Raw genomic sequence first — 27,688 nt, forward strand, 5'->3', positions numbered from 1 at the left:
GCTGGGCAAGGCAAAGGAGAAAGCTAATTGGCCCAAAACGACCACATTTGGTCTGGTGATTGGTGCTTCTCATTTTGTGTTTTAACACGATGAGCAGACTAGACTGCTCCTGACAGAAGCGGGGGGGGGCATTCGTGATCCATGCAGGTGAACCAGGTCTGCCTTTGCCTGCCCAGGCTAACAAAATGTGGAAAGACCCAACAGTCTTACATTCCATCCCTTTCTATCACCAACTGCAAGAAAGGGAAAATGGGCTTTCCAAATGTGTTTCCATTACAGGATTGAGTAGTCTTTTATTTTCATTTCAGTAATGCCAGGAAATTCAGAATCAGTCACCTTGTCCAAAATATAATAATCTTTCGGTATTATATTTATGATAACATATCATAGGGAAAGTGGATATTTCACCTGGGAACCAAGGCAGTCCCAGGGAAACTGATTTTCTTCAGCAGCACCATGTTATAATAAGTCTGAGAAAGCTCTATGCTGGGTTAAATGTAACTTTTCACCCCCACTGGCATCACAAACTAAACTGAACAGAGAAGCCAACCTCTAGCAAAACAGGATTAGATTTCACAAAAAGATATGGAAAGGGATACAAAATCTCTCATGTGTTTCCTGCAAAAATAGAAGCACCTTCACTGCACTGTTTCTACTTAAAAGTAACTGATTTCTTACACTGAAGTTTGGGTGGCTTCTTGTTTAAGAAAATCTTAAGGAAGTTAGGTGTTTTATTTTCTGTTTTCTATTTAGGATGCATTTCAGAAAGGATTTTTGGTTGTTTAGATTTGGTAGGAAATGCTGTGGTTAGATCCCAGGAAGAAAACAGTGGTTACTTTTGGTCTGGGGTCTCACTGGGTCAGGCAGGCAATTAGGAGATTGTCAAGGTGGCAGCAAGTACTAGGGGGCTTGTTTAAAAGAATGGCCCTGAGTATGTCAGCAGCAGCATTTTCATTAGAATTTTATATTTCTTCATTTTTCTTTCTTTTTTTCTGAGATTGCAACAAGTCTGTGGCTATTTCTTAAAATAATTTAGTGCAAAAGTTGTGCCCCTTGCTACTCTGAGATCTTGCCCAAGATTTGAAAACATGCCCAATGCAGATGTGATCTGATACTTCAAATGAAGAAAATAACTTCAAAAAAATATTTTTCTTGGTGGTGTAGGCTGGGGGAGTGTTAGAGAGAAGCCACATCTGTTTTTCTCCTCTCTTTTATTTATTTATTTATTTATTTATTTATTTATTTATTTTAAAGGCAGTTTCCTTGTTAAACATCCTAGCAGGAAAGAAAAAAGAAGAGATCTTGTCATTGTAATCTTACAGAACTAGTATAGGCTGAATTGTGTTCCTTTAAAATTTGTCCTAACCCCTAGAACCTTGGAATATAATTGTATTTGTACATAGGGCCTTTAAAGAAAGTATCAAGGTAAAATGAGGTCAAATGGGTGGGACTGCATCCAGTATGACCAGTGTCCTTATAAGAAGAGGAAATTTAGATACAGACATGTGCACGCACAGAGGAAAGACCATATGAGGACACAGCAAGAAGGCACCTATCTGTAAACCAGAGAGAGGACACAGAAGAAACCAAACCTGCTGACACCTTCATCTTGGACTTCTAGCCTCTGGATCTGAGAGAAAATACATTCCTGTTGTTTAAGCCACCCAGTCTGTAACACTCTATTATGGCAGCTCTTGCAATCTAATATTCTAGGTCAGATTACTATTTTTACCAAAGGATGTTGCCAATGGGCCATGGTCACTCTTTGAGGAGAGAACAGCAGCTTGCCTTCCGTAGCTCTTTGCTGTCACTTTCTTAGCTGTCATCTAAAGGTGCATAGGAAACTCAGGGAATTCAGGTTTCAGTAGAGTTATTTTTTGGTGAGATGGGAAGTAAGAATGTTTGTCAGTCATATTTATTAATTTGAATGCATTTTAATATGCTTAATAAAATTCTGAATCATACATAGACTATAGACTATATTAATATTCAATATTAAAAATGAATATTAATATACTTTTAAAAAGGTTTTGACTTCTTTGTGTGTGTTTTTTTTTTTAACATAAAAAGGGTTTTGTTTGTTTGTTTTTTGTTTGTTTAATTTTTCCCTCAACTGTGTAAGTTGCTTAAAATTTCCAGGCTCAAGCCCAGAGTGATTAAGACTAATACAGCCAAAGATGGAATAAAATTCAATTTTTTTTAAAGTAACAATATCATATCAAAAAGCATTTTTATGCCTTCTAATCAATGGTGAATTTTTTAAAAGCATTTTTAGTGTTTAGTGAAAAAATAATTTAAAATTATTGTATGTATATGATTGCAATTATGCATAACTATGTAGAGTATACCTATTATAATTAAACCTAGTACAGCTAAGTTTTAAACAAGCCTAATTCATAGAAAAATTAATGTAAGAAAATATACTGAGCAGTGACTACTTTTGGGGAATTAGATTATAACTGTCCTCTTCCCACTAGTTCATTTTCATCTTTGCTTTCATTTGTTTAATAAGCATGAATTACTTTTATAATTAAAGAAAATTATCCACCACCAGTGTGAAAATATCTATGCGTTCTTTATACATTACTAAATAAATGAGCTAACCAGCAGGTATAAACACCTGACCTAAAGCTGTGTCCAGAGTATGAACTCAGTCAAGGTGAATTATTTCTCTATGCATAGGTCAGACTGGTTTCCAACCATACAGCAGGAGACAGGTGTCCTAGGGTTAGCTAATGATGGTACTACTGGACACAAAACTGGGAGTCAACACAATTTTAAAATTTGGGTCAGGAGGTAGAAGAAGAGGGAATGTAGGTTTTTTAATTAGTAGAATTCAATCGTTGTCATGAATTTATATTTTGTATTCCTCAATGGTAGACTAGCAGTTTTATTAAGAATTTGTCAATTATATATTTTTGTGGAATTTCAAATGCCATAAATGCATCCCTTCTCCCCAAAAGATACTCTCCTCTGGAAAGATGGGTAGAAATGTAAACAATATGTTGCAAGGCAGAATACTATACAACCTTGAAGTTTTGATCAAAAAATATTCTAGGCCAGGTACAATGGGGCACCCCTGTAATCCCAGCACTTTGAGACTGAGGCGACTGGATCACTTAAGGTCAGAAGTTTCTACTCTACTAAAAATATAAAAATTAGCCAGATGTGGTGACGGGCACCTGTAATCCCAGCTACTCTGGAGGCTGAGGCAGGAGAATTGCTTGAACCCAGGAGGTGGAGGTTCCAACCCTGTCTCTACTAAAAATACAAAAATTAGCCAGATGTGGTGATGGTTGCCTATAATCCCGGATACTCTGGAGGCTGAGGCAGGAGAATGCTTGAACCCAGGAGGTGGAGGTTGCAGTGAGCCAAGATCACGCCACTGCACTCCAGCCTGGGTGACAGAGCCAGACCGTCTTTAAAAAAAAAAAAAATTATAAAGGTGTTGTAGAGTCTTAGTGTAAAATACATTTGGAACCACGGAGATAAGTAAGATAATTGTTTCTTGGACCAAGCAGCCCTTGTAAGTTGACACAAGCACTGGAAGAATAGCTAGGTGCTGTGAAATTGTTCAGCACATGTGGCTAATTTTGGTAGTGAGATTGAAACTAGGGCCAGTTTCAATGTTTTTTTTATCTTGCAACCCTGTTTCCTGATCCTCTTCCTTCCCTAGTGGGGAAAAATCCTTAAGCCACTTTTAGAACAGCTAAGGAAGTTGTGTAATGATGGGCAGGAAAGGCTGTTAACTCTAAGGAAGGAGTTTTCAATATGAGCTAACCGACTGTAGAATTCAGAAATTCTAGATTTTGTTTTTCTGAAATACTGGCAGGTCTAGAACCCTAGCAAAACATAAAATATATGGCAGTATGCAATTTGAAGTCTTATTTGTCATCTCTGAAGATGGATGAGTAGCTTTGGTGATGATGAGGAAGGTCTCATGCTTGTCAGGGCTGTTTCTCTTCTTTTTCTTTCTGTTTTTTTTCTAGACAGGGTCTCCCTCTGTCACCCAGGCTGCAGTGCAAAGGTGTGATCATGGCTCACTGCAGCCTCAACTTTCTAAGCTCAAGCCGTCCTCCCACTTCAGTCCCCCAGTAGCTGGAACAATACGCACACACCACCACACCCAGCTAATGTTTAAATTTTATAGAGACAGGATCTCCCTATGTTGGCCATGCTAGTCTCAAACTTCTCACCTCAAGCGATCATCCCTTCTTGACTTCCCAAAGTTCCGGGATTACAGGCATGGGCCACCGCACCAAGCCTGTCAGCATTGTTTCTTATGTGATGTAATTCTATCAGGTTCTCCGTGGAGTGGAGAAATAAGTAACGAGAAAAACCTCATAGTCTTGCCCTGAGACATGGGAGGATCGCAAATCTTTGTATTCCTAAATTCTGAGCTAGATTCTTAACTGAACAAAGTATTTTATTTTCTACTTTAATGTGAGTTGACCTGAAACTTTCAGCCAGGGCCAAGTTACAAATATGTCCTACTAGGACTTGGCCTTGTTCACAAATTCCTAACTGGAGTCCCATTTGACTAAGGTCTAGCTGAACCTTACAACCGCAGGAGGACTTGCTATAACAATATAAGCTTTCATAGCCCTGCTATTTAAGATTCTTTCTCTCAGACTAAATAAGCAAAACTGCTCCCAGACATCCATCATGAGTATCACAGACCGACCTGCATATCATGTAACTTCGAACTGGGTCGTTCGATTCCTTCAGGCTTCCTGAGTTTAGTTAGCGGCATCTGCTAACGCTAGAAATGTGTTTTGAAGATACTGTGTCATTTGGCCAAGAAAATGGAGGGCCAGATGGCTTTGAAAGAATATTAAATGGCAGAAGGCTTTTTTTTTTTTTTGGAATTGTTCATTGTTTCTGGAGTTCAAGCTTATATTTCTTAGTATCCTCTTTGGGGTAAAATTTTGCTATTTTTATCCAAACTAGAAACAATAAAGAACATGCATAATTTCAGGATAGTTTCTAAGATAAAAACAGTGAAAGCCATTCGCACAATGGTAAATTTAATTTTTAATATTTTGATAGCATGGTGGTTAGGATTTTTTTTCTTACTGACATACTCTGTTTTATTAGGGATGGCATATTTACTATTAGCTTTCAGTAATGTATTCCTATGTGGAAGGAAAATTTTTGAAAACTGGAATGATAGCATTTGCTCTGTAACTTGGAAACTTAAGTATGTCATGAGAGGATTCAAAGAATGAATGCTGATGTTTAATGTCCATAAAATTAATGTTATGATGTACAAAAAATTCTTAGAATGATGCCTGGCTCATTATAACTGTTCAATAAGTTTAATTGCTCTTAGAAGTGAGCTCTAGACTCAGAAAGTCAGTTTCTTATTAGATGTCTCAACTTGGCCCTCTCACAGGTATTTCAAACTTTATACATTCAGAGTTGACTTATTTAATTATTCTCTGTTCCAAATCTGGCTCTACCCAAAGCCCTCTTCATCTTAGTAAATGATATCCCACATTATTCAAGCCAGAAACCTGGAGCACCATACCTAATGCCTTTCTCTCTCCCAAGACTATATTCATCTATCACTAAGTCCTCTTCATTTCTCATTTTTTAAAAAAAAGCATAATAGAGTTGAGATTTTGCTATGTTGCCTAGGCTGGTCTTGAATTTCTGGCCTAAAGTGATCATCCCACCTCGGCCTCCCAAAGTGCTGGGATTATAGGCTTGAACCACTACATCCAGCCTTCTTCATTTCATAGTTCAAAAAATATTGAAATTATCTACTGATCTCTATCCCTATTGCTGAACCTCTAGCCCAGGGCCACTAACCTCTGTACTATTGACATTTTGAAGCCAGACAGTTCTTTGCTGTGAGAGGCTGACCCGAACATTGTAGGATTGTTAGCAGAATTCTGTTCTCTCCCCACTGGATGCCAATAGGATTCCTCCCAGCCAAAAATATCCTCAGAAATTGCCAAATGTTCCATGAGGGCAAAATCTCTTCCCGTTGGGAATCCTTTATTCCAGTACAAATTACTATCATTTTCTCATTCAACTCCTACAAAGCTTTCTTACTGGTCTCTCCCCAATAAGAATAAGACCCTTCCTTTTATTCCGTAAAGCCTTTCTCCACAGAGTAAGAGTACCAGTGAGGTCTTTGTAACATGTGAATTGCATCAGTTCATCTCTCAGTCTAAACACTTTACTGGCCTCCCTTCGTACTTAAGAAAAATACTTTCCACTGCTTTCATCTTCATGGAGTCCTGGTCCTTTCTTGTGCACCTCCCTCGCTGTGCACCAGCCATGGTGGAATTCTTCCCACCTATACCAAGCATCTGTGCACTTCAGCACCTTCCTACGTGCTGCTGGCTGCCCAGAGTGCTCTGCAGTCTGACTCAGAACTCATCCATGTAGGAACCTCCTATTACTTTTTATCAAAAGACTGGTTGTTTCCAACAATGTCCTAATCACAATTTTCAGTTGCACATTTTGAACCTTAGTTTTTTTGTTTGTCTCACACGAGACTATAAGTTTCTGAAAAGCACAAGCAGATCTATTTTATCCCTTATTTGATATCAGCACCCATCAAGTGTCTTGCACATAAGGGAAAATCAATGCATATTTGTAGAATGAATAAGTGATGAATGAATGAAACATATAAGTAGTTTGGGTTGGTAACTGCTTTCCCCATTTCTTGCACTAGGGGGTGCCAAATGAAATAAGTAATTTATATTTAAAAAAAAAAAATTTAACAGTATTTGGGAGATTTGGATGTTCCTTTCCCATGATGCCATTTAAATTCGGTAGCTCAGAGAATTGTTCTTCTCATTCCACAGTAGTTACCAAGCTCAAAGAGTTGTGATAATTAAATGAAATGTGCCTGCCAAGTGCTTAGTACAACCGTGCCAGGCAGTTAGAAATACTAAATGCTAATTCTTATTTTAATCTATTAAATTATGATAGAAAAATTAAGTTTATATCATCCTTCTCACCCAAACGGTTAGAGGAAGTAGTTCAAAGCCAAGAAGTGCTACTAACTTACATTTCCCTTGAGTGACTCCATTTGCATTGCCCAGGTTTTCATTATTTGCATTGAAACATGTAACTTCTGACCCTTACCAAAATGTAATCACATGCAAAATAAAATAAGATTTGAAGAATAAAGTGTTTAATGAAAATATTAGATTGACTTTAAGTTAATCCTTGATATTCTAATTCCTAAATAAAAATGTCATATAATGAGATACTTATCTGAAAATTGTCCAGACGCCATTTAAATTTATTAGGGTTTCTCAAAAGCCCCCTTACTGTGAAGATATTATGACACATTTCACTAAGTTGGAATGGCTATAGGTTCAGTGTATCCTTTTGCCAGGATAGAAGCCAAATCTTGAGCAGTGGTGTCAAAAGCGAACATGTTGCTTTGATTCTTTTCAGCGTATTTCAAGCTGCAAGCTATTTACAACCTTCACTTCATCCAGTATGCTGAAATTCTACCATCTAAGGGCATTAAAACCTCTTAGATGAAGTATATGAACAATAATGGGTGTCTTGAAGATATCCATTTCTTATGTACAGAGCGAAAGATTATTTTTCATACTGCGAAGAAGTAGTTACAAAGTGGAGTAGTTGTTTACCATTTGCTGCTCTCCCTTTAGATATTCAAATTGCCCTGACTTCTTTATTTTTCTGTGACATTTATATCTTTGTGCCCATTAGATCATCACAATGAAATGCAGTGTTTATTCTTGTCCCAAGAAGGTATGTTACCACCTTCCCAAGCCTTTGCCCAAGGAGCTGTTATAATTGGAAGAAAAATATTCCAAAGGAAAGTTTACTGAGGACAAAAAAAAGGACACAAATAATAAAAATATTTTTGGCAGTCACTTCTATGGTGGAACCAAATAAAATAACCCACAGACTAGTTTGGGATTTCATTCATCCCTCATGTCAGACTAGTTAGCTCAGTTGGGTATGAGATGATACCAGGAAGACACCATATTATCCAAGTTGTAGCACTTTTTGGGCCTGTTAGCTTTGTGGAAAGCAAATAACCATCTTGCAAGCAAAAGCTCTTGTTCAAAGGGCAGCCTGGCCTAGGGACTCTAGAGAAATAATTTCAAGTTGTATGTAGCAGTCAAAACACACTATTCAAGAGTTTTGTCCTGTAATGACAGGGTTCTATTATTTTTCAAGGCGATATATTTCTGTATACCTTTGTCCCTATGCATATATTAAACCAGACTTCAGGATAGCATCATATATGAGGTTGGTGCAAAAGTAATTGCAGTTCTTGCCATTAAGTGTAAAACTGCAATTACTTTTGCACCAAACTAATAGTCTGAAGGAGGGGTTGGGTGAGAGAGAAGGAGAATCAGGAGCTTATCAATACGCTCATCAACATATCATCTTGGTTGTCCTCTCCATCATTATCATCACCATCATCACTGCTCTCATGTTCTTATTATAAGGCAGGCACTAGATGATATTTTTAATGTAATCTTCCCAATCATTTATTCAGGTAGGCTTTATTATCTCTATCTTATAGTTAACAAAACCATGGATCTGAGAGACTATCCAAACTCATGCAAGAACACCCAGTTAGTAAATTTCAGAGCAAGGACTCAAAGCCAGGTATCTCTGATGCCCAAGTTCATGATCTGAATGGACACCTACATGTGTATGCTAACCTCAGAGTGATGGGCCTGCCAGCTTCTATTCTATGCTATCTGTGTGTCCAAAGATTGAGTTATTTTTTTCTAACAAACACTTTATTGTGGAAAAGTTTAAAATTCTTTTGAGGGGAAACTTACAGTGACCCAATTTCTCATGACCTAGATTATCCCAGTTATTTTATAACTAATACCCTAAAAAATACATCATGAAACACATTTCTCAGTTGCCCTAAAGAGCACACAGTGCTCTATGTCCAGGTGCAAATGAAATGAAAGCTACCTCTTAGACATCTGACATTCAGCAATGCAATAAAGATAAATTCTGCCTTTCTACGAGAAAAACCAAAAAACATAAGTCAGTCTTTTTTCCTTCCTTCCTTCCTTCCTTCCTTCCTTCCTGCCTGCCTGCCTGCCTTCCTTCCATCCCTACTTCCCTCCTTCCTTCCTTTCTTTCCTTCTTTCCTTCTCTCTGTCTTTAAACTTATTAGGATTTCTCAAAAGACATACTGTGTGCCTGCCTTCCCTCTTTCCTTCCTTCCTTCCTTCCTTTTCCTTTTCCTCTTTTTTTTTTCCCGAGCTGGACTGCAGCGGCATGATCTCCACTCACTACAATCTCTGCCTCCCACGTTTAGGCAATCCTCCCACCTCAGCTTCCTGAGTAGCTGGGACTATAGACATGCACCATCATGCCTGGCTACTTTTTGTATTTTTAGTAGAGACGAGGTTTCCCCATGTTGCCCAGACTGGTCTTGAACCTCTGAGCTCAAGTGATCTACCTGTCTTGGCCTCCCAAAGTGCTGGGATTATAGGTGTCAGTTACTGCACCCAGCCAGATTATTTTTCTAAGAGTATGTCCTTTATTTTTGCATGTAAGGAGGGGAGGTGAAGATTCAGTGGCTCTATTTCAGGGACACTGTGAAGGTGTACTTAATAATAACAGTAGCTAACATTATTGAGAATTTATCCATGCTTTTAAGAGAATATCAGTCAATGATTTAATTCTTTTTCTGCACAGCTAAATATTTAATAAGTCAGTACTCAGGGCATCAGGAGACACCAAGGATGGTGAAAACACAGCACAGCAATGATTGGGATGCAAATCATCTACAGGCTCACCACCATTTGTCTTTCCTGGTAAAGAGTGGACAAGAGACTATTATAAATGTACTTCCTGCTTTTGAGCAAATAGTAGGAAGGCAGAGAGTTTCTCTTGTATATGACTCTTTTCAGTTGCCTCAAATCAGAATAATACTTATTTTGAGGTGGCATATTCTAGTGTCTTACATTGTATTCAAACAGGTTGTGGCTACTTCTCTATTGTCATTAATCTTTTCCTCATCTTCTTATTCCTCTTAGCACAGTTGGGGAATAACATATTATCTTCTATGCCTGTGGATAGGAAAATGCAGGCAGCTAGCAAGAAGAGAGAAATCATCCTCCTGTGAGTGGTAGGCATCTGGGCCTGGCCTGCCTGAGACTGCAGGCATAACCAACTCTTTGTGTCTGCGTAAAGAAGTCTGCCATGGACCACATACCACCTGACACCAGAGGCCTGCATCAAAAAAACTTCAACAGAAACAGGAACGGAACATGAATTAACAGGCTTAGGCTGAACAGCTCTTGCAGCAGTTCTTCCCCATGATGCTGACATGACTTTCTGTGCTGAAGTTATCACTTCAACGGTATTAGGCTCTTCTGCCCTCTCATTCATCTCATAACTCTTCTGAAGACTTGCACTCGGTCACTGCCTTGCCTTTGCTCAAACACTGCTGTAACCTGGTCTCTTGTGACACTTCAGGAATATCTTGCTTTTGTTCAGGGTAAACATGCCAATGGAGCCTCAGATAAACTTCTATTTTCTTTCCATTGGTACTCAAACCGAGTTGTTGACGCCAGTCCCGCAAAGTGTCCCGAGACACCTTATCAATGGAAGGCAAAATGGTCAGCAAGGAAAGGGCTGGTATTTTGCATGTAGCTTTTTGTGGACCTGTAAATTGTTCGTTTGTTTAAAGTAGATGACCTTGATTGTATTTCTTAGGCTTCTCCAGTTTGACATCAGAAGTTGAAGAAACACTCGGTTCCATTTTTTCCATATTTGGGTCATCTTTAACTGGCACCAATGTCAAAATCACACTTTCCTCATCATCTGCTTCCCCCTCAAAGAGATTCTTGCTGCTATCCAAATTTGAGTCTGACATTTTCGGTAACATATCTGTCTTGTCCATTTTGGTGGTAAATTTTTTAAAAAATTAGGCCGGTGCAATGGCTCATGCTTGTAATCCCAGCACATTGGGAAACCCAGGAAGGCAGATTGCTTGAGTCCAGGAGTTTGCGATCTGCCTGGGAAACATGGTGAGACCCCCATCTCTACCAAAAAATACAAAATTTAGGCGGGTGTTCTGATGCGCTCCTATAACCCCAGCTACTCAGGAGGGAGTGGTGGGAGGATTTATTTAAATGTTTTATGAACACATGTATATAAGTTTTGAGTTTACCTGCTTTTTATTTTATATGTGGGGTTTCTAAGGGCAGCAATGATATTTGATCCTCACAGCTCCTGTAGTCCTTTGTACATAACTACTTATCAAATGATAATGACTTATTACCATAGCAGCAGACTTACTATAGTTTCTAGTTTACGCTCTTCACAGGCAATGTCTTCTTTGCTTCTTGCTACATGCATAGAACCCAGTACAGTGCCAAGAATATAGTAGGGATTCATTATTAATAGTTGATTAACATTGAGTTAGGACTAAAATTTATTTTGTAAGTATTTACTGTGTTCTGCACTGTATTAGATGCCTAGCATGTACTCAAACATATTTCATACGTTCCAATGGAAATAAAATAAATTTCCACTGGAAATTTCTAGACTGTCCTTTAGCTAAAAGAGTAAAGATTTGATCTTATTTGACTACTTGCTGTTTAGCTCCCTGGTAATGGATTTGCACTGATCCATCCATCCAGTTCCACTCTATTACTTGAAATGGGGCTTCCCATGGAGTGGGGCTAATCATAGCAATAACATCTCAGACCTTGAGTAAAGGGAACTTCCCCCTACACAGATCAAAACCATCACTTTCACTTCTTTAGTTATCGCTATAGTAGTATCAAAAAACAGTCTTGCAATAATAGAAGGATAAGTTCAGGAGAGAGTGAATACCATCTTGTCAGAAACTTTATATGAAAATGCTGGATGCGTCCCAAACCTGCCTCTTTGCACTCCATCAAATTAAGTTATATTTTCTAAAATGAGGTCTGAGCTGCCAGATGATATGTAGGGCCACTTTTACTTTTACAAAGGCATTTTTTTAATTATCAGAAGCTAGTCTCAAAATATTCATGTCTTGGGCTAAAACAAAAACAAAAACAAAAAAAAATCACCCTTTTAAGTGAGGCTTAAAAAAGAAATTTCAGTATAGAATGACTGACTAGCAAAGCAGCCAGTAAAAGGAAGTGGAAAAATGAGCCTGTTATATTCAGGAATGTTGTTTTTCAGCCTCGTATAGTACACAGACTGACAACTTGCTATTGGAAGACCTAAGTGTAAGCAGCAGTTTGGATCCTCCCTGTGTTGACCTTGAACAAGTGATAACCTTCCTAAGGCTCGGTTTCCCCATCTGTAAATCAGGGATAAATTCTTGACCCAGCACAGTCATTGAACAAGTCTCATGTTTGCAAAGCGTCTCAAATGTAGATGTTTCACATAATTAGTAAATGAGGTTTTGTTTAATGTTCCTTAGAAAAACTAACAAGACAGAAAGAAGTTAATTATATTGCTTTAGATTTTTGTTCCATTGCTAGACCACACTTTTAATGTATGGTATACTAAAAACTAATATATATATATTTATAAATTCTATAATTGTCTTGCTTTAGCACAAGTATGGTGCATGGCACTTTCCTTCTGTTAAAAGCATTAACCTGCTTAATGTAAATATTTAAGTATGTAGCTTAATTTTTTTGTCTGGGGCAGCTCTAGAATGTCTTTACTGATTTAGAAGCAGTGCCTGGGCAGGGGGACCCCCTTCAGGTAGCATTTACGTAGAAGCTTGCTGTTTTTACTTGCATCATAATTTACTTGGAGGGGCTTTGGGCACACTGGTAGAGATCATAAGAGTTAAAGCTATTGACTTCCACCCTGGCTGCAAGGTGTGTGCCTCATCCATATTTGGCATTTCTTCATTTAAAAAATACTAGAGACCTCAAGAAAGGAAAATGGCCTGGGCCCTTTTTGACTTCTGAGATGCTCTGTGGAATTCCTGTGGTGACTGAATATGACCAGAATGAGGTTCCTTTTGGAAACTCAAAAAGCTCATTAGAAATATAAGAGATGGTAATTAGCAATTCAAGTGTCCATCGACAGATGAATATATAAACAATGTATGGAAGATACATAAAACAAAATGTTATTTGGCCTTGAAAAAAAATAAAATTCTGACATGTACTACAACACAGGTGAGCCTGGAGGACATTATACTAAGTGAAATAGCCAGTCACAAACAGACAAAAATTGTATGGTACCACTCACAGGAGGTATCTAGAGTAGTCAAATTTATAGAGTCAGAAGGAAGTATGGTGGTTTCCAGGGGCTGAGAAGCAAGGAACGGGGAGTTATCCTGTAATGGGGTTTAAAGTTTCAGTTTTTTTACAAGATGAAAAGCTGCTGGAGAAGGATGATGCCAATGGTTGCACACCACTGTGAACATACTTAATGCTACCGAACTGTACTCTTGAAAACTGTTAAGATGGTAATTTCTGTGTTATGTATATTTTACCATAAACAAAAATTTTAAAAATTTTAAAAGGAAGTAATTGTTATTACTTATTTTAATAAGTAATTACCCAATATAGACCAGTCAATGGAAATAACATAGAACTATGACTCCAATTTGGAAATTTAGAAAAAAAAAATGGAGCATCGAGATTTCCTTCCCTCCCTCCCTCCCTCCTTTTTTCCATTCTACAATTATTTATTGAGCTTCCACTTGTTTACTGGCACTCTTTGAAGATCTGGGGAATTGGGACAAGAACAAAGTTCTGGCACTCACAGATTTTACATTCTAGTGGGAGTGTACAATAAACAGGGAAATAAATCAGGTCAGGTAGAGATAAATGCTGTGAAGAAAAACAGGCAGGGAAGGTCAGATAGACAGTTAAGGGGTAGCAGATGCTTCTTAGGGACCAAGGGAAGGCTTCTTTCAGAAAGGCCATTTGAGCAGAAACTTGAAAGAAATGAGGGAGTAAGCTTGCACATACTTGAGGGGACAGCTGTTTCCAGGCAGTGAAGACAGCAAGTGCAAAGGCCCTGAGTTTGGAGTGTGCTTGCTATGTCCAGGAGACATTCAGGTCTCCCTAGTGGTAGAGAATGAGTGAGTAAGAGGAAGGATGGCAAGAGCAAAGGTTGGAGATACAGCTAGGAGCCAGATTAGTTAGAGCCTGTGGGCCATGTTATAATGTAGGATCTCAGGCCTAGAAAAAATAAGTGACCAATTCTAATCACCAAACACACTGCTCTTCCACTCTGGAAGCTCCAACTGGAATTTCCCTTGACTATAGAGTCATGTTACAAACCTGGCCCAATTCTTTTCTGGTTCATCTTGCTGAAACCCAAAGTTCGACGTGTTAATTATACTGTATATTAAAGGTGTTTCATTCTGTCTTTCTCTAAGTCTGTGACTATATAGATAGGTATGCTTTGGAGGAAGTGCAGAAAGAGGCAGTGAGCTGAAGCTGAAGGACATCCTTTTGTTGTGATGGTTAATTTTAATGTGTCAACTTGACTGGGCTAAGGGATACCCAGAATGCTGGTAAAATATTATTTTGGATTGTGTCTGTGAGAGTGTTTCTGGTAAGAGGTTAGCATTTGAATCAGTAGACTGAATACAGCATTTGAATCAGTAGAAAGTACAGAAAAGCACTCTTGCCAATACAGGTGAGCATCATCCAATCCACTTGAGGGCCCAAATAGAACAAGAAGGTGCAGAAAGGGCAAATTTGATCTTTGTTTGAGCTAGAACATCCATCTTCTCCTGTCTTGGGATGCTAGCATTCTTGGTGTGGACTCAACTTATACCATCAGCTCCCATGGGGCTCAGATCTTCAAACAAACTGAATGACACCACTTCACTTGTAATTCATTTTGGAATGGTTTTTAAGCGACGTCTAAGAAGAATTTGATAAGAGTTGTAGTGTGTACAATAAGGCAAGCTTAAGTTCTATATTTGAACATATTTTTAAAAGCTATGCATATTAGATGCACAGAATTATACTTTCCATCAAATGTTTTTACATTTGCAAAACAGATCCCTAGCTAGCAGACTTTTGGTTTTCAGGTATGCTATGTGTGTCTTTGTGCTAGTTACTTTGTTTTTTGAAACCAATGTTTTTTGGTTATTATTTAGTATTGATTTCTACTTATGGACATTGAGAGCTTTTTTTCCCCCAGAGTTTTAAACATGCTTTATTTTCTAGCCACACAAATCAAATTCCAATCTTAAATGGGGCAGAGCTAGCACGCAATTACTCTAACTGGAAATTGCTCTGTGGTTCTGTAGCTACTTACAGATGCTTCCCCATCTGTGAATAGCGGACAATTCACTTGGCCCACCTCCCCAAATTGTTGTTTGGTGAACTGAGAGTTTTAGAAGTAAAAGGGCCTATGCAAATGCCAGGCATAGTTATTTCTGATCTGCATTCAGTGGAAGAAGTCCTCAGCTCTAAAAACTCTTTGTGGCTGCCGAAAGTGCTGGGATCGTGGTCTTCAAACACAGTTGTATGACAGCCTTCTCTCTGACTTCTACACCATTGCCAGAGCAATCTTTTGAAAGCAAATTTTGATCCTGCCACTTCTGTTTTGAAATCTCTTCATTGACTCTTTAGCGCTTACAGGACAAAACCTAAGCTCTCCTTAGCATAACTGAAAGGGCTCTTTGCTGTCTCTTACCTCCCCTCCACGCACACCAGCCCTGGCTAGTGACTAAATGCAGCAGACCTTACACAGCTCAGTTCTTTGCTATATAGCTTTTGACCTCTGGGTCAGTATCTTGAAAAGGATTGGCCAAACACAAAAGATCTCCTTCTTGGCTCCCTGTTTCTGCCTCTACTTTTTACATCCTCCTCTTATTGATCCTACAAATTCCAAAACCCTCAGTACTAATAGGTAGAGTAACTGGTGTTGAACAAATGTCTGTTTGGGTAGCAATGTTATTTTTTAAAGTGGGTATTTAAAAAACATTGCTGCTAGTTGACTTTGGAATGTATTATACATCATAATTCCTCAGGCCTAGCAGGGTTCTTAACTTGAGTTTACTTAGGTTATTAGTGATGCTGTTTTGGATGTCCTTGGTACACACCAAGAGAGTGGCAGAAAGAGCTGCTCAGCAGTGTGCAAGAAACCCAGTGACTTCTTTGAAATGAAGTGTTTCTTCTCGCTAACTTTCAACATTGTTTTACAGGCATGCAATTAATGGGCGATCAAGGTCCTTTAAAATCATTTCTTTTTAAAAAATAGAATACAGTCAGTGTAACTGTGCTATTTGGTGAATCAACATGCATTTATCACATTTGCAAAGCCCTTGGTTGGATAATCATTCATATGTAACTTCTGCATATTAGAGTTTCTAATCTGTTTTCTGCCTTGCCAGTTCTGTTTGTATCTCCAGTGGCTTTATGTTCATTTTTGAAGGTATCAATGAGAGGACATAGATAAAACTCTTTGCAAAGTGCAAATCCCTATGCAAATGTGAGGGTTTACAATTGCTATTTAAACACTGGTTGTACAGTATCCTTCTGCCCATTAAACTGCTTCTTGGTTGTTTCGGATCAAGGAAATGACTTACTAATCTACTGACTTCTCAGCACCTTCCAGCTTCTTTAGAAGTTTTCTGGGAAAGGAAGGAAACCACGAATGAGGTCCACTCTTTACAAATCTGTCTCCTCACTCCATGCTCTGCCAGTCAGGGAATACTCAAAATATGGGCTTTAGCACAGATAAAACTTGAGACTCCTATTCCTTGCAGGGTGGATTCGGATTCCCATTTGTCACATATCAGTGTGTGAACATGAGCATGTTACTTCACCTCAATGAGCTTTAGTCATCTTACCTGTAAAATAAGGACAATAAGAATACCTTCCCTGCTTGTATCAAGTGAGTTAGACTTGGTGCTGCATTTATGTGATTTTCCATAGCAATCTTATAAGTTGAGCCCTTGTACTGCCTCATAGTTGAAGAAACTGAGGTAGGAAAAGATGAAATGAAGTGTTCTTAATAATACAAATAGGATGTAGAAAATCTAGTATTTGAACCCAGGTAGTCTAACTTCAGAGTCTGTGCTCAGCCAATAGTCTATGTTTGATTTGCCATTTCCCCCACCCCACTCCATATTCTTTTTCCTACAAGTTGAAGAACCACCAGGGATGTTCTAATGATAGGAACTCACATTCCTGGGGCACATAGCATGTGCTGGGAATTTTTTTTTTTTTTTTTTGCTCCCTTTCTCCTTTTACACTTCTTCTTTTTTTTTTTTTAATGTTCCCATAAAACTTTATTTATGGATACATAAATTCCTCTTTTACATTTCTAAAAGTCCTAGGCGGGGGGAAAGGCATTGACAGTGTTAACAGATAAGGGAACAGAGGCTCTGAGAGGCTCTGAGAGGCTGGATTACCTAAAGTTTTCAAGGAGTTCTCTAGCTGCATAACCCAGACACATTCTATTTTCCACCACAGACATTCTCCAAGCATCTAACAGTTATAAGTCCTTGAAATAGATGTGTGGCTTTGCCAAGATACATGGCAAAGACTTTCTGTTCTGTGATCGGAGAGCCCATGGCCACAAACCATCCTAATTGTGTTAACTCAATGAACACTAGAATGAATGAAAATATTTTCTTCTGAAAAGAATCAATAATAACATTTGTAGCCAGAGTCAAGACTTATCCACCATGGCACCCTCTTAAGCTTCTCCAAGTGCTGTACAGAGCCCTTGATGGTTTTCTGGTAGGAAATGTCCCCGACACTGACATCCTATTGCATGACAACAAGACAACAGTGGTACAGTGGTAAGAAGGGGCTTTACTCCAAGATGTCATTGAGACATTGTCAGTTTCTAAAATAGTCACTTCCATCCAAAGTCTTCCAGGGTAATTATAGCTTTGCCATTATTCCTGGCCTGGCTGTGATCCACGACTCTGCTCTCATTACCTCCTGCTGCTTCATCTTGGGTCTGATAGAGCCCTTTCATATGGATATGGGGACCAGCTGAACATCTGAGCAGGTTCTGCAGACCAGCTCTCTTTTAGACACCTCTGAATGTCTTGGGGCAAGTCAAGAGCAAAGAGAGTTAAGGAGCCAAACTTTAAACAAGAACAAAGGAACCAGGGCAAATGGAACATAATCTATGGGGCAGAAGTGTGCTGTTATTTTTTTTCCCTCCGGGTTTGAGTATGTATTTATAGGTTGTTAGAAGGACTACCAGATTTTCGGTAGGTAAACTTCTCTATTGAAAGAGAAAGGAAAAACATCTTCCCTGCCTTCCCTGCATTTCTTTTTAAGGCCACAGTTGAAGTTATGCTCACCTTCCACAGTGAGGCACAGTGATGTTTTTCTAATTGTCTGGAGTCAGGTCTGCCACACTTCCTTGACTGTATTCCTTCTTCCTGTCAGAGACAGGATCCTGTGGTCAGGCACGCAGCAGGCTCCAGACCAGCGTGCCAACTCAGAAGTCAGGAGCCACAGTGTCCCCCAGACATTGATCTGTGGCGCGGGGCTCAGGCTTCTGAACTGGGACGTGACTGGGGAGACAGAATAAGCCCACGCACACGTGGCTTAATTCACAGAGTCCTCTGCCTCTCTGCTGCCCTACAATGGTAGAGTCACATGGCTCTAATGACAGGGACATGTTCTGAGAAGTGTGTCATTAGGCGATTTTGAGGTTGTGCCAACATCAAAGAGTGTACTTAACAAACCTAGATAAGATAGCCTACTACCCTAATGCTGTAGCCTAATGTTCCTAGGCTACAAACCTCTACAGCATGTTACTCTCCCAGATACTGTAGGCAGTTGTAACACAATGGTAATTACCTGTGTATCTAAATGTATCTAATCATAGAAAAGGTACAGTAAAAATATGGTATTATAATTTTATGAGACCACCATCATATATTTAGTCCATCGTGGCATGAACATCATTATGTGGTGCATGACTGTATTTGATTGCCCTTAAACAGTATTCTGGATATTTAAAGGGGGCTTGGCCATGAGTCCACACAGAGAGAGGAGGCTGAGCTTTATCTCCCAGAACTTTAGTTTCCTTATCTGTAAAACGGGAATAATTGTATCACGGAAAATGGTTGTGAGGAATTATTTGAGATAATACTGGTAAAGCAGTCAGCACTGCTCATGGTACTGATGATGTACAGGTTAAGTATTCCTTATTCAAAATACTTTGGACCAGAACTGTTGGAAATTTCAGATGTTTTCAGATTTTTGAATATTTGTATATACATAATGATATATTTTGGGGATGGCAGTCAAGTCTAAACATGATTTTTAAAAATGTTTTATATGCACCTTATACTTATTGCCCAAACGTAATTTTATATAATATTTTTTATTGTTTTGTGGATAAAATAAAGTTTTGACCATATTTTAATTGAGGTCAGTTGTGGAATTTTCCGCTTGTGGCATCATATTGGTTCTCAAAAATGTTCAGGTTTTAGAGTATTTTGGATCTTAAATTTTAGATTAGAGATGTTGAATCTGTATATCATCACTACCATGAGCAGTGTTGGCTGCTTTACTGGCATTATCTCAAATAAATCCTCAGTACTACTTCCTATAATATAATTGTTCTCATGATTCCCATTTTACACATAAGTAAGCTAATGTTCATGGAGATAAAGAAACTTGTCTCAGGTTACACGATATCTTGGTTTATATTCTGCCTTGAAGCAGATCTCATGACAAGGATTCAAGTGAAAAGAGTTTATTTGAGATGTTCAGGAAGTACCAGTAGGCCCATGGGAAACTTAGACATGGAAGAGAAGTTTGCTAATATAGGACATAACATACCAGTGAGTGTTCAGAGTGTCACCCCTCAGGGAAACTCTGGAAAACAGTGTAAGAACAGATACCCCAGAAACACCCCTGACAAAGGATGAGGAATCTGGAATATATTTTTACACCAGCTTCTGCCAGTCATTGGTTAAGGGTGACTGGTGTGGAAATGGTGTGTTCATTCTTCAGTTTGGACCAAGCTCCTACCAGGGCTTCCTAGAAAGCCCCCAGGCTGAGAGATCCAGATACTGGTAGTTGGAAGTCAGCTAGCCTGCACCAAAGTAGTGAGCCTCAAAAAATTTGTTAAGAACCAGCACTTCTTGCTACATACACTTAATGGAAAAGCCAAGGCCACAGTACTCTTGGTGACCTCTTGTCACAGAATAACCCAACCCAAAACTTAGGGGCGTAAAACAACCATTATATTTATTCATGAGTCTATGGGTGTGCAAGTTTTGCTGAGTTCAGCTGGATCGTTCTTCCGCTGGTCTCACTTGCGGTCACTCATGGGACTGTACTCATCTTGTAGCCTATCTGGAGCTACTTATTCTAAGGAGACCTCAGCTAGGACAGCTCCTCTGTTCATGTGGTCTCATCCTCCAGTAGCTAGACCAGGGGTTAGCAAACTTTTCCTGTAAAGTGCCAGATAGTATTTTCAGCCTTGCAGGGCATTCAATCTCTGATGGAGCTACTAAACCCTGTTGTTGCAGCATACAGTAAATCATAGAAAATACATAAACAAATGGGCATGACTGGGCTCCAATAAAACTATATTTACAGACAGGAGGCATGACAGATTGGGCTCATGGGCCATATTCTGCTGATCCCTAAGCTTAACCAAACTTTATCACACAAGGCTGCACACTCAGAGAGAGTCAAAGCAGAGGCTACAAGACCTCTTAAAGCCTAAGTTCAGAAGTCAGACAGCATTCTGTTGGTCAAAGCAAATCACCACACCAGCCCAGACCCAAGGGTTGGGCAGTAGACTTTGCCTCCTGATGGAAAACTGCAACATCATTGCAAAGGGTGCACATTCAAGGATGCAAGAAATATTTGTGTCCAACTTTACCAATAATCTACCCTCCACCCCAGGTCTGTTTTGGATTCCAGAGTCCACAATACTTAACTACCACATTCTCCTCCCTCTTTATTTTGCCTCATGTAACTCGTTGAGGGATGAGTTCAGGAAGCCCAGCAGATCCTGACAGCTTTAGATCATATTCAGTCCAAAATTTAAACAAGGCTTTTGCTGCTCCAGGGAATGAACCTTGCATCTTTGATGTGTTAAATCTCAACCTTAGAAATGTAGCTTCAAGGACCTAGAGACTTTTCTAGTCTAGTCAGTTGCCTCTTACAGGAAAGAGTCCACTCCGCCAGTTGCCCAGCAAAAGATCATTGAGAGTCTGCTTGATGACCGCATTGGACAGAATCTCACTACTCCAGTCTTTTTCCCTTCAGTTACCCATATGTCTCAGCCATCCTTCCATTAATTGAGTCATTCAGCAAGTATTTATTGAGCACACCTGTGTACTAGGTCCTGCTTTAAGAGAGGTACAAGTAAACCTAGTAGCTTCCCTCCTGGAGATTATAGTCAGTTCATTTCCAGTGTGGCAACTGTTTTCAAGTTTCTTCCTTAATCATATGATTCTAACTTTGTCCTTTATGGTCTTTGTTCTATTAGGTCTAGAAGAGTTGTTCTTAACTCACTGAGAATATTTAGAAACACTCTCCCCACCCCGCCTTTACTGTCCTGAGATGAATTTCACACATACATAGAAATCTACAACATTGCAAGAAAGAAAACTCATAATGTACTAGCTATAACTAAAGGAGAACTTAAAGGAGAAGTAACTTATATTACTATTATGCATATTTAATAGGTAAATTTTCTAAGATTAAACTAGATTAGGAACAGGAATAATTGGATGTTAGTACTATATGTAGAATCACTGTTTATACAAGAGGTAGGCAGACATTTCTGCAAAGGATCAGATAGTAAATATTTTAGGATTTGTTGCCATACTCAATTCTGCTGTTATAGTGTGAAATCAACCATAGGTAATGTGTAAATGAGTGATCATAGTGTGTTCCAATAAAACTTTATTTATAAAAAAAGATGATAGGCTGCATTTGGTCACCTCACCATAGTTTGAATCCTACTGTATACAATAGCTACAGATGAAGACTGATAAGGATATGTTATGTTATGTGGACATTCAAACATCATTGAGGCATTACGGTCAGTCATATGGTTTTTCAAAATGGAACCTTTTGGCAAAGTTCTGAAGAACACAAAGTAAAATCCTCTCAATCTACAGAGTAGTTTCTTTTCTGGAAAATTTAACGTATATCACCTAGCCCCTTTTTAGGTAGCTTTAGGTAATTATAAACACGTTTCCCACCTATATGAGTGTCCTGTAGGATATTTTGAAGGCATTTGGGAGACAGAACTATTTTTCATTGTGAGGACTAAACCGGTCACTGAGAGAGGTTTTGCTTCCTTGATTCCTGCTCACTAAATGGCTCTTCTGCTCCCAGTCTTTCTGCCACCAAAAAATACCTCCATCCCCAATTTCCTAATGCTTCCCTCATTGCACAGTAACATCTCCTATTGAGAAGCATAGTCCTAGGCATGACCCCTAATTAGACTGCTAGGGCTGCCATACTGATTACGACATGCTGGGTAGCTTAAACAACAGAAATGTATATTATCACAGCTCTAGAGGCTGGAAGACCAGGATCAAGGTGTTGGAGGTTTGGTTTCTTTTGTGACCTCCCCACTTGGCTTGCAGATGGCCACCTTCTTGCTGCATCCCCACATGGTCTTTTTCTGTGTGCACATGCTCCTGGTATCTTTTTCTGTTCTTATAAGGATACCAGTTCTGTTGGATGAAGAACCCATTTTTAGGACTTCATTTAATCTTAATTACTTCCTTAAAGGCTCTGTCTCCAAACACCATAACACTGAGGGTTAGGAATTCCACATATGCGTTTTGAGAAGCCACAATTTAGTTCATAACATGGCCTGACATCATTGCCTAGCCATCTTCTCATTCTCCCTTTTCTTCATGGTCCACAGGAATTTCTCTCTTCAATGCAACTTTCTTGGTCAATGGTAATGATAATAATAAAGTATACTACTTTATAGGTTACCTTACATTTGGCAAAGTACATTTTCCTAAATAGTCAACTGGCTTTTGAAATAGTGTTTCTTTATTCATTTAATTTTTAAAAATTGTAAGGCATTTTAAATAGATAGAAAAATGCAGAGAATCATTTAGCAAATACTCACATAGCCACCACCCAAATTTAACAAATGATAAGATTTTTGGCATATTTGATTCAGATTACTCTTATGAAATAAAATACTACAGGTTCAGCTGAAGTGACTTCTATACCACTTCCCAATTTCATCCCCTTCCTCATTCCCTGAAGTGGATGTGTTTCCTCCATATCATTGTTTTTATACTTTCCATCTATGTGAACATATCCATAAAATATATAGAGTCCAAGTCTACGTGTCTTAAAAATATTTTAGGTGGTATTGTACTAAACACATGTCATTCCACAATTTCCCTTTTCCACTTTATGGTTTCAAGAATTATCTATGTAGATCTAATTCACTCTTTTCACTTTAATTTTTTTGGAGACAGGGTCTGGCTCTGTCACCCAGGCTGTAGTGCAGTGGTGCAATTTTGGCTCACTGCAACCTCCGCCTCCCAGGTTCCAGTGATTTTCCTGCCTCAGCCACTGGAATAGCTGGGATTACAGGAATGTGCCACCACACCCAGCTAATTTTTGTAATTTTAGTAGAGATGGGGTTTTACCATGTTGCCCATGCTAATCTCAAACTCTTGACTTCAGGTGATCCACCTGCCCTCGCCTCCCATAGTGTTGTGATTATAGGTGTGAGCTACCGTGCCCAGCCAAGTCAACTTCTTATTAGTTGTTATATGATGTTTCATTGAATGAATATGCCACAGTTTATGTTTCCATTTCCCTATTGATGGGCATTAAGCTTAAGCTTATTTGCAAGTTTTCACATCATAAGTATTTGTGTATGTCACCTTGTGACCATGCATGAAAAGAACTCTGACTATGAGTGGATTAATGGCACATACTCTTCCTGACATAGCAATAGGTATCTCAGGACTGTCACAGCACTTGAGTGATACCAGAGGGATCCAGGTTTATTCCTTCTCTCTTCTCTGCCTTCTTTAACAGGTGCACTTTTATCATCTGGTTTGTTTTTTTTTCATGGTCACAAAATATTTCCAGCACCTCCAGGCATCCTGTCTGTGTTCTCGTCAGGAATAAGGGAAAGGAGCAAAAGGCCCATGAACAGCCAGTCATATTGTCCTCGCAAACAAGTGTTCTTAGAAACCCTACTCAGTGAGGCAGAGTGACATTCACTTACACACCATTGGCCAGCACAGTGTCACATCGTTCACCCCTCAGCCAATTATAGGAAACTTTCTAGAAGGCAGGATGCTGTACAAGAAAGCTGAGTCAGTTGACCAGTTGTGTCTGCCATACTACCCAAGGAATATTGGCCGGACTGCAGGATATTCACATCCCCAGAACTGCTAGATATTGCCAACATGATAGCCAATGTGGCTGACCCATCTTATAGTGCTACTAATGAAGTATGAAAGTTCTGGCTGGGCATGGTGGCTCACACTTGTCATCCTAGCACTTTGGGAGACCGAGGTGGGAAAATCACTTGAGGTCAGGAGTTTGAGACCAGCCTGGGCAACAAGGTGAGACCTTCCTGCTATTAAAAAAAAAGAAAGTTCTGCTTCCTCATGTCAGAATCAAATAATTATGATTAATCTATTATTTGCATGATGCCAGATGAGGTCACTTGCAAAAAAAAAAAAAAAATAAAAAAAAGCAAAAGCCTGAAATGAATGCTTCCAGAGCCTTAAGCAGAGTGCCTAGAGCTTAGAGCCCACTCTAAGCCAGGCTTGTTGGATCCCTGTCCTGTCATTTACTGATAGATGATTCTGTGTAGGTTTTTCTGAGCCTTGGTTTTCTCATCTGTAAATGGGGATACAAGTAGCATCTATCTCTATCTCCTAAAAATGTTAATGATTAAAAGGGATAATGCTTATGAAATGGCTAATATAGCACCAGCCATAGATGGAGGCTGCAGTCACTGTTTCGTATTGAGATTAATGTCAGCACCTAGAGATTGTATGCCACATGTAGGCCCACAGTATTTTTTTTTTTGAGTCTCAAATTAGGAAATGAATATGATACTTTTGAATCTACTCATGGAAAAACAGAACATTTGATATATGACCATTCTGAAGAATATAGAATGATTTCTAATATCTTAATATCTAACATTAAGATTTCTAATATCTCAACAGAATGTCATCTCTGCCTTCTATAACTTTGTTGAAAGACCTTTGTTGAAAGTAGAGCTTGTTTCAAAATATGAGCCTCAAATAGGAAAAAAGAAATTGGATAGACTGAGACAAATGACCATTAACTGAATCCTTATCTTACTCCTCAATTTGTAGACAAACAGATGAGGACTTTTGTTGTTTTATTTTTTGCCTTTAAGCCCTCAGAAAACAAATTTTAGAATATGAACTTCAAACTTTTTTTTTAATATAACATTCAACAGTAGGAGTTAAGAGATGAAAAATATGGAGAAGTGGGGAAGCAATGGAAATTATCAATAGATTTTTATAAGGAAAAGATTAAGAAGCTGGTGTTATTAAATCCAGAAGAGCGAAAGTTAATGGGAAGTATCACAATTAAGCCCCTGAACATTATCTTCACAGGGAACCAAAGGAAGTGGAATAATTTTAATTAATGGAAGAAAGAATTTTGGGGATCTTTTTGGAAAAAAATGTTCCAGAAACAAATGCTGTTAAACTTCCATTATGTTAGTTGGTGACCTAAAAAACAGACTGCTGGTACTTTTCTGCAATTGTCTATATCTCTTTCAGATCATGAAAAAATTGATCTTTAAGAATTTTATTACACAGTTCTGAATCTTAAAAGAAGTGACATGCTTTGTAGTTGGCAAAGGTACCATTCAATGTATATTACCTGAAGTGTCTAATTATCTGACAGGCACAAAGGTAGACTCTGGGATGTAGAAGAATGCCTGCTGAATGTAGAACCTTCTGTCATGAAGCTTATAGACCATTAAAAGACCCAGAAAAGGCAATAGGAACTTATAATACTGTGATGGATGCTACAGGAGCACAGGAGAAGCCACTAAATCTTGACAGAGTGGAGTGTGCATGGTGGGGTCCAGAAAGGCTTCCTGGAAGAAGTGGCATCTAAGTTGAAATCTGATGAGTGAATAGGAATCAGCTGTGTAAAACTGGAGGCTTGGGAAAGTTGGTGGTTGGAGGTGGGGAGCGGGTGGAGGCAAAGGTATAGTAGGTCTCTCATGGGGAGAGTGAGCCAGGGAGATGGGTTAAACTGGAGAAATGCAGGGCCCACGCCACTGTTCCTTGTGTTTAACACTTTTAATCATGCTTCTCTATGGTTTTTCACTGTTGTCTTGGCAACTGTGATATCATCATACTATCCTAAAAACTGTTGAGGCTCCACTTTTGAAAATAAGCTCTGGTGGGACAAACCTCTCCTCCATTTTCTGTTTACCTACATGTAGGCTAAAAAATCATTTAGTGGGGTAGGGGAGGGGAGGAAGAGCAGGAATGGAGACATATGGACCTATCTTAAGGCATCTTGCTCCTTCTATTTAGTAGTTTATCCATTGGATTTATGACTGTCTCTCTCCTTCCTATGGAACATTGTGGTTAAGAGAGGGCATCCTGCATGGGAATACTATGCAGCCACAAAAAACAATGAGTTCGTATCCTTTGTAGGGACATGAATGAATCTGGAAACCATCATTCTCAGTAAACTGACACAAGAACAGAAAATCTAACACTGCATGTTCTCACTCATAGGCGGGTGTTGAACAGTGAGAACACACGGACACAGGGAGGGGAGCATCACACACTGGGGTCTGTTGGGGGGCACTAGGGGAGGGACAGCAGGGGGTGGGGAGGTTGGGGAGGGATAACTTGGGGAGAAATGCCACATATAGGTGACGGTGGGATGGAGGCAGCAAACCACATTGCCATGTATGTACCTATGCAACAAACCTGCATGTTCTGCATATGTATCCCAGAACCTAAAGTGCAAATATATATGTATATGTGTGTGTGTGTGTGTGTGCATGTATATAAAGAGAGGGCGTCCTGAAGCTAAAGTGCCTGTTCCCAAAGGAGGCACTGAGAAAGACTGAAAGATTGGCAATGTGGCCTTGGGAAAGTAAGTTAACTTCTCTGGACCTTAGTATACCTATCTGTAAAACGGGAATAATAGCACTTCCTCATAGAGCTGTCAGAGGATTACATGAATTAAGGTAGTAAAGGTGCTTAGAACAGCACCTGGCACATAGTTAACCTTCAATAGATGGCTAGCCATGATCACCATTTATTATTTATGTTGCATGGAAATAATAATCGTTCTCACTGATAGACCATGTACTGTGAGATAGTCATTGTACTTCTTGCCTTGCCTTCATTATCTCATTTAATATTCTAAACTACCTTATAAGTTAGCCACCTCTTTTTACAGATAAAGGAATTGAGGCTCAAAGAAGGTAATGAGCCCACTCCCAGGACAGTGGTGGGTTGGGGACCTGAACCCAAGCCTTCCCCTCAAACCCAGCCTGGCATTACCTTCGTGAGGAAGATTAGATCCTGGTTCTTTTTACTTCTACTCAGTGTCTTGCTTTCTTTGGAGCTGTGTTGAAGGACCTGTTTTAGAACTATGTGGTCAGTCTGGAAGTATGATCGGCTCTTTAAAAAAACCTCCTAAAAGTTATGTTAATAAACATGGCTTAGATAAAGTCTGAGAATTGGCCACCATAGCCAAAGACCAGCCAAAGGAAAATTACCAACGTAATGTGTGTTCTAACAATCAACAAA

General features: G+C 39.1%; 1 long non-coding RNA gene and 1 pseudogene across 1 annotated transcript in view; one reads left to right on the forward strand and one right to left on the reverse strand.

Moving 5' to 3' along the window:
• Window positions 1-27,688, forward strand: part of LOC116559481 — a 138,977-nt gene that overhangs the window by 26,689 nt on the left and 84,600 nt on the right. Inside the window, exon 2 of the long non-coding RNA XR_004272471.1 lies at window positions 26,112-26,117. This is a non-coding gene — a long non-coding RNA (uncharacterized LOC116559481). The remainder of the gene's footprint in view (window positions 1-26,111; window positions 26,118-27,688) is intronic.
• On the reverse strand, window positions 9,967-10,941 carry LOC116559479 (annotated as a pseudogene).

The sequence above is a fragment of the Sapajus apella genome, unplaced genomic scaffold (genome assembly GCF_009761245.1).
Source record: "Sapajus apella isolate SASKATOON/1434 unplaced genomic scaffold, GSC_monkey_1.0 scaffold23, whole genome shotgun sequence".
Lineage (NCBI taxonomy): Eukaryota > Metazoa > Chordata > Mammalia > Primates > Cebidae > Sapajus > Sapajus apella.